We start from the raw sequence: 8,294 nt of genomic DNA, 5'->3' as shown, positions 1-8,294 counted from the left end.
ACTTCTCTGGTTCCTTTAATCCTGCCTCAGGTGGTTTCATGGCTGCTCCTCCCCTGATTAGCAACTGTTTGAATCTACCCTTTGGAACTCAGGGAAGGTCATGGAGGCTGGAGTCTTGCCTACAAGAAGTGAGAGACAAAAAGACCTCCGCACCTGGGAGCCCCACAGGGCCCTGCTCAGCATCAAGATGAACTCAGTTTTTGGGTATCAAATGTACCCAGTTTTCTAAGCAAGGTTATTTGCCTCCTTCACTGGGCATCCCCCACTCACACCACCTACGTCTTAGGATGCAATTTTTTGTCTATCTGTTCGTTCCTTGGGGGAAGGGACAGTGTCATGGACTCCCTTCCCCCTCGCTCTTCCCCAGCACCTAGTGACCACAGCTCTCTCCTTGACCAGACTCTAGGCAGGCTCCTCTAAGTCCTTTTTCTTTTCTTTGTTTTAATTTTTATTAGAGTATAGTTGATTTACAATGTTGTGTTAGTTTCTGCTGTACAGCAAAGTGTATCATTTATACATACACATATAACCACTCTTTTTTAGATTCTTTTACCATGTAAGTCAATACAGAGTATTGAGAAGAGTTCCCTGTGCTATACAGTAGGTCCTTATGAGTTATCTGTTTTATACATAGTATATGTCAATCCCAGTCTCCCAGTTTATCCCTCCCTCCACCCCCCCACTCCCGCTTTCCCCCCTGGTAACCATAAGTTTGTTTTCTACATCTGTGATAAGTCCTTTTTTTTTTTTTTAATTTATTTATTTGGCTGTGCTGGGTCTTAGTTGTGGCATACGGGATCTTTCGTTGCAGCATGTGGGATCTAGTTCCCTGACCAGGGAACGAACCTGGGCCCCCTACATTGGGAGCATGGAGTCTTACCCACTGGACCGCCAGGGAAGTCCCTGTGCTAAGTCCTTTTTCAACTAGACCTCAACCTGGACTTGTGTCCATCCATATTAGGCCTGCACTGCCCAGTTTTAGCAAGAACCTTGTTAAGCTCAGTTTACAGAGAACCCCACCCTTAATATCTGATCAAATTTCTCAACCCACATCATCCTCTGGGTGATATCTGATCACTGTTGCCTGCCCTCAGCTACAAACCTGTTCAGTTTGTTTAACCAGAATCCCCCCTACCCCTGATGTTTCCTCTTAGTAATTTCCTTCCACTAACCCGCTCCCTGCTCCTTGGCTGTAAATCCCCACTTTTTCTTGTTGATTCAGAATCAAGGTCAAATCTATGCTGGGGTCTCTTTTTCCCAGTTGCAATAGTTCCTGAATAAAATCTGTTTTTACAGCTTTAGCTACAGTCTGGCCCTGGTTTCCTTTGATAATAACACAGTACCTGGGGTACTGTCTTCACTCAAAAACTGCATTAATTGAATGATGGATAAGACAAATATGAATGAACAAACAAATGCATGAGTGAACCTTCAGCCCACTCCACTCTCAGAGGGCAGGGGTAAGCAGCACAGATGAAATGACAGCCCTCAAGTGTCTCTCTCCTTACTTTACTCTAGTACAGAATCGTTACCTTCTGCACGAATCTGACGCCCTTGTCGGGGAGGAAAAAAATCTCTTCCTCTACTCATCTTACGTTCTCAGGCTGGGGCCCTGTACACTGGACTCACAAAAGACAAATTAACAAGAGAAAAACATAAAAATTTATTTAGTATAAGTTTTATGTGACACAGGAGAATTCATAAGGAATGAAGACCAGAAGAAGCAGTTAAGCCCAAGTATTTTTACACTAGGTTTGATGAAGACTGGAAAGTCGTGCTAAAATGTGATAGGACAAAAGGATATGAGATAAAGTTAGTAAACTGGGGGAAACTTAGCAAGGCCTGATCATTTGGATTCCTCTTGGCATCACTCCATCTGTGAAGATAAGGAGGGCACCTCTCTCATGAGGATCTCATGACCCACTTAGGGGAAGAGGGGAGATGAGAGAATCCTTTCTGCACCTGCTATATCACAAATTCCTTCAACCCAAAATATTCAGTATGTCAAGATGCCATATTGTGAGGTAGCATGTGTTTTACCCCATCAGCTAAACCCCTAAAAACAAGGAGATGGGAACCACAATATGAAGAAGTAATTGAGCTAAGAGGCTCCTCTGAGTAATGAGAAGAAAAACAAAAAAAGAAGAGTAGAAAGTGCAACAGAGTAGACACCTCCCCAAAACGAATAAAGACCATTAGAAAGGTCTGAGGCCTGACACCTGGGGGAGGGTTGATATGAGCCATGGCACCTGTGTGGTTACAGATGCATGAATGAAATTTGATGACTCCAGCAGAGGGCCAAGTATGCACCTCGGGCACCAGCAAAGCAGTGGCACTAAAGAGGAGAGAGGGGCTTCCCTGGTGGCGCAGTGGTTGAGAGTCCGCCTGCCGATGCAGGGGACACGGGTTCGTGCCCCAGTCCGGGAAGATCCCACATGTCGCGGAGCGGCTAGGCCCGTGAGCCATGGCCGCTGAGCCTGCGCGTCCGGAGCCTGTGCTCCGCAACGGGAGAGGCCACAGCAGTGAGAGGCCCGCGTACCACAAAAAAAAAAAAAAAAAAAAGAGGAGAGAGAGTCTCAAAGTTGGGGCTTCATTGTGAAAATTAAATTATTCTTATTTTATTGTCTTCATATATGTGCAATGTCATCGTCTCTGCAGAGTCAGGACCTCTACAACTCTACCCCTACACACACTCACAGAAACAATTTTTGCACCTCTGGGAACCTAAATAAAGAGCATGCCGAGGAACGCCATGGAGTAAAGAAAGGCTGTTGTGAGCAACTTTGAAAACTGTCTATTTCCAGTGACGCTTTGTATATCTGTGAGCACATGTGTGATTAGAGGCTGGAGCTGAGTCCTCATGTGATTAGCTCTGTGTGATTGTGTGTTCGTGTAAATGTCTGTAGAAGCATTTGTACACAAGACGTGGGTAAGTAAAGGATCCCAAATGGCGTCCTAATCAGAAATGTTGTCTCAGAAGTGAGACAGATTGAAACAATCTATAAAGAGAATAAGAAACAGAAAGGAAGTTAAGTCAGAAGAGGAAAAAGGCCAAAGTGTTACTGAAGAGGCACAAATGTCATAAATTTAAAATAGATGTTTAGCACCAGTTATAACTCTGCCACGCTGCTGTGACATTTAAAAATTACCAACTCCATAATATGGTTTAAAGCAGTGTTTACCAACCTTAAATGGGATTAGACATTCATCACTCACATGTGAAAGAAGTTTAGGTCAAGCATAAGAAAAAACTTACTAAAGAACATAGAGTTTCTAGTTAATAGATGTAATTTGTGATATTTTAATTAACCTAAGCTATTATAAAATAGTGCATTACATTACAGAAAAAAGCAAAATTTCAGAGAAATGATTACCAATTTATTGTTCCTGGTTAATAGGAAGAAATCCACTTTCTCAAGAGAAGTACAGAAAACCTTTCATTTTGATTGCCTTGGCCAATGTAAAAATGAAGAAATAGAATGTGACATTTTAAATCTCATAGACAGGTTTAGTGTAAACTGCTACAAAGTGGAAGAGGTATATAGATCTTAGCTGATTTCCCCCTGGAACCTGTTTTTTTGAAGGTTTAGGTATTTCACAAATCTCCTGCATTTGTGTAATGGTTTACCCTTTTTCAAAGGGCTTTTACATTTCTGATTCTTGCTGATCCCCTTAACAACTCTGCACAGTGTCTGAGTATTAAGTGTGAGCTACAGAGAGGTTGTGTGGTTTATTTGAGGTGTCACAGTCTGTGACAGCCCCACTACAAGTGATTCTTATTCTACAGTCATTAATGCCTCCCTAAAATAATACAAAGGACATCCACACATCCATTCCAAGAACTGTAGAGCCATCCATTGTCCTGTGTTCCTGTGAGATTTCCTGCCGGGAAGGGAACACTAAGGCTGCCATCTTGGTGGTATGGGTTCATTCTGACCAGCTGGTATCCAGGCCATGATAAACATTTTAATATCGTCTGTGATTACTTGTGTAAAGGAAAAGACCCTGGATGGGGGTCAGGAAAGTTGAGTTCTCGTCCTGGTTTTTATTATTGAGAATACTGCAGCCATCATGGCTAACACTTACTGAATGCTTACTTCAAATAACGCCAAGTGTGCCACATGGAAAATCAATTCTCACAGCCACCCTCTGTAGTAGATAAGCTCAGCTTGTACTTTACTGATAAGAAAACCTAGATACAAAGAAATGAAACAAGTTGCCCAAGGATACGTAGCTTCCTGAGAAGCCAGGACTTGAACTTGGCAGTCAAATGCCAGAACTTGTGTTTCTGACCATTATGAGAACCTGCCATTCACTGGTTGACTGATTTAGGCAATCTCTTAGTTTCTCTGAGTTCAGTTTCCTTGATTACTTAGTAAAAAGGTTTCACTAAGTCCCTTCAAATTCCATATACATTATGGAAATTAGAGAAGAAATACAGCTGAAGTGTGATTTCTCCTTTGTTAATCAGTGTGTAAAAGCTGCTCTGAACCCAACAGATAAAACTAAAGGGCTTCACACCCCCACCTGTTTCCTCCATTGTAAACTTCGTGTATCATATTCTTTTATTTTATACTTTAGGTATGTTCCCAGTATGTTACAGACAGAATTTTATTTTATTTTATTTTTATTATTTTTTTTAAATCTGCATGCTATTTTATTTCCATTAGAAAAATATTACCTATATAAAATTTGGTCCAGTTTCTTCTCCTTTACCTCTACCATTCAAACTTAAATGCTTTAATTTTACTCAAGTAAAAGCAGAATCATGTATCTGACATGAGAACTAAATAGTTCACATCATTAAATTAATAGAGTGTAACTGAATTAGGTGTGCTCTTTTTTTTTTTTTTTTTTGGCGGTACGTGGGCCTCTCACTGCTGCGGCCTCTCCCGTTGCGGAGCACAGGCTCCGGACGCGCAGGCTCAGCGGCCATGGCTCACGGGCCTAGCCGCTCCGCGGCATGTGGGATCTTCCCGGACCGGGGCACGAACCCGTGTCCTCTGCATCGGCAGGTGGACTCTCAACCACTGCGCCACCAGGGAAGCCCAGGTGTGCTCTTTATTATTTCTCAGGAATAGTAACTCATCTTTCCTATATGCTATTTCCCTTTACTTTTATTTTTCTGAGTTAACTATGTAATGTGTGTCTCTTTTCCCACATCCAGTAATATGAGTGTTATAGAAGTGTAATTTATAACATCAGTAACTAGATTCATCATTAATCTTCAACTCATGTTCAATTCCCCTTATTATATGGTATTTCCATAATAACTTCAGATATTTCAGTCAACCTTACACTTTCCAACAAATACTGTAAAAATTAAGATGTTAATTTAAAAATATTATTAAAATTCCAGACTAAATAACACTGGGCCCACTTAGAGTGATCTGTCACTAGAGGTCCTTGGACAGCTATTGCTTCAATCTCAACACGGCCTCCTTTGGGCAAAGCAGCAACCTGGTAAGCAGCTCTTGCAAGAAAACTACTCTGGAAATATCGTTTGTAGATGTCATTGACAGTATTGAAGTCGTTTATGTCAGCCAGCAAAACAGTTGTTTTTACCACATTCGTGAAGTCACAGCCTGCTGCTTTCAGAATTTCACCCATGTTTGTAAGAGCTTGTTTAGCCTCTTCTGCCACCCCTCGTGGCACAAGCTGTCCACTTGCAGGATCCACGCCTAGCTGTCCTGAAATGTAAATGGTCCTGTCGACTAACACAGCCTGACTGTAGGGACCAATGGCCGCTGGGGCTTTCGTGGTGCTGATCACCTTTCTGATCAAAGACGACATGGCTAATCCTTTTCACTTGCCGCCCCTACCCCGTACGCTGCTCCTACTCGCGTCTCACGGGTCTCTACAGACAGAATTTTAAAATGAAAATGTTATGTTAAATTTACTGGATGATTAATCTTTTTAAAAATTCTATTGTGAATCTTTTTGTGTATGTTGTTCTTAAATTGTATTATTTTTAAACCACTTTATTGAGGTATGATTCACATATAAAAAGCTATATATACTTAATGTGTACAACTTGATGAGTTTGGAGATAAGTATACACTCATGAAACCATCATCATAATCAATGTCATAAACCTATCCATCACCTCTGAAGTTTTCTCCTGCCCTCTTATTTATCATTATTTTTAGTACTGTTATTAGTGATAAGAACACTTAACATAAGATCTATCCTCGTAGCAAGTTTTTAAGCATATAATACAGTATTGTTAACTATATTGTGAATCATTTGTAAAATAAAGAATCATCCCTTTAAAATTGCTTTTGTAAAACTCAGATTTTCATTGTGAAGTGCTTAATTAGAAGTGCTCCTATAATTCAACAGGTCTTTACACAGCTTTGTGCTTTTGTTCCACTATCCTAAACACAGCTCCAAAGAGGTAGTTCAATCTGATTAATATCAGTAATTCCTTCTTTCTTCCTAAATAGATTCTTCATTGTCCTCATTCTACGGAGGGGAGGCTTCTGGTCTCCCTGATGGTTTTCATTAACACATCAGCCATTATTTTACTTCAGTGACATATTTTGTGGTGATAGCCCATGAATAGATTAAGGAAATATTGAAATCTAACACAGTCTGGTAAATAATCAGGACAAGATTAATGGTTATATTTAATGAAAGCCACCTGTTTGTTACAGCAGCTCACTTGCTTTCTTCATTTCATTTCAGATTCCAATAAATTGTGAATGCCTTGAAGCACACTCGACCCAGGCGGAGTAAACATAGGTCTCTGGGAGTAATCGCCACCTCTTTGGGAACACAACCAATATCCACATGGTCTACAGTTGGAAGGGGGAAAGCATAGTCAACTGACAGGCTGTCTGTTGACTTGACCAACAGGCCTGTCCTTTTGTGTCCCCCTGGCTTTCATGAATGGACATGTGTTTTCTTGGTGTGCAGGCATCATCACAGAATGATGGAGCTCAGACAGCTAAATTCCTGGTCTTACAGGTCATATTTTACCCTCCTCCCCAAAGCATGGTAATTCAACCACCATAAAAATTACCTAATTGGGGCTTCCCTGGTGGCGCAGTGGTTGAGAGTCCGCCTGCCGATGCAGGGGACACGGGTTTGTGCCCCGGTCTGGGAAGATCCCACATGCCGCGGAGCGGCTAGGCCCGTGAGCCATGGCCGCTGAGCCTGTGCGTCTGGAGCCTGTGCTCTGCAACGGAAGAGGCCACAACAGTGGGAGGCCCGTGTACCGCAAAAAAAAAAAAAAAAAATTACCTAATTGTCTAAAGTGAAATAGACAGTTCCAGCTTTGGTGGCTTTTTAACTGAATGATTGGAGTAAAATACAAGTTGAAGGGAGCAAAAAACCTTGCAGTCTATCTTTTGAGGACATTCATCAGTGAGTGTGTACACTCAAAAAGTCTAGAAGGACACAGTAAAAAACATGAACAATGACTATCTCTGGAAGTAAGATTAAGTGATTTCCTTTTTTAAATTGTTTACTATTTGTTTTTTCAAAATGTTCTTTACAATTTTTATTACCATCTCAATAATAAAAGAAAAATAACTTTTTGTTTTATTATTAGCTGAAATTATGTCATTCCCTGACTAATATTTTGGTGGCAAATTTACAGTTAGGACAGTGAATAAGAGATTAAAATTCATATCATTTTTATTCCCACTTTGAAACCAGGGCATACAAGGTTTCTCTGAGGAATCCATTTTCTATATAGTTATGCTAGTGATAAAATCTCATTCAGCTAAACTCTCCATCATGGAGTGGAGAGAACACAAGAAATTCTAGTTTTAAAATAGACCCTTCTGGGACTTTCCTGGTGGTGCAGTGGTTAAGAATCTGCCTGCCAATGCCAGGGACACGGGTTCGAGCCCTGGTCCGGGAAGCTCCCACATACCGCGGAGCAACTAAGCCCCTGTGTGCCACAACTACTGAGCCTGTGCTCTAGAGCCCATGAGCCACAACTACTGAAGCCCGTGAGCCTAGAGCCCGTGCTCCACAACAAGAGAAGCCACCGCAATGAGAAGCCCGCGCACCACAACAAAGAGTAGACCCCGCTCACCGCAACTAGAGAAAGCCCGCTCGCAGCAGTGAAGACCCAACGAAGCCATAAATAAATAAATTTATCTTTAAAAAATAGACCCTTCTTACACAGAAAACTATTTATCTGGAAGTCATCACTTATCAAGGAACCTTAGCTAATCAGAGTATCCTGACAATCCAATCTGAACTGGCCAAAAAAAGAGACGATAAAACATCTTGCTCAAAATAGAACCACTTGGGCTTTACCCTTTGTCAATTTTTTCTTG

At 41.3% G+C, this 8,294-nt stretch overlaps 1 pseudogene across 1 annotated transcript; it reads right to left on the bottom strand.

The window, feature by feature from the left end:
- Positions 1-5,360: 5,360 nt before the first annotated feature.
- LOC307049472 (2-iminobutanoate/2-iminopropanoate deaminase-like) lies at positions 5,361-5,793 on the bottom strand (annotated as a pseudogene). Its single transcript has one exon. The product of its transcript is annotated as a 2-iminobutanoate/2-iminopropanoate deaminase-like (transcript).
- Positions 5,794-8,294: the final 2,501 nt, after the last annotated feature.

The sequence above is a fragment of the Hyperoodon ampullatus genome (genome assembly GCF_949752795.1).
Source record: "Hyperoodon ampullatus genome assembly, chromosome: 3".
Classification (NCBI taxonomy): Eukaryota; Metazoa; Chordata; class Mammalia; order Artiodactyla; family Ziphiidae; genus Hyperoodon; species Hyperoodon ampullatus.
Note: the sequence above shows the minus strand (reverse complement) of the source record. Positions and strands in the feature narration are given on the sequence as shown.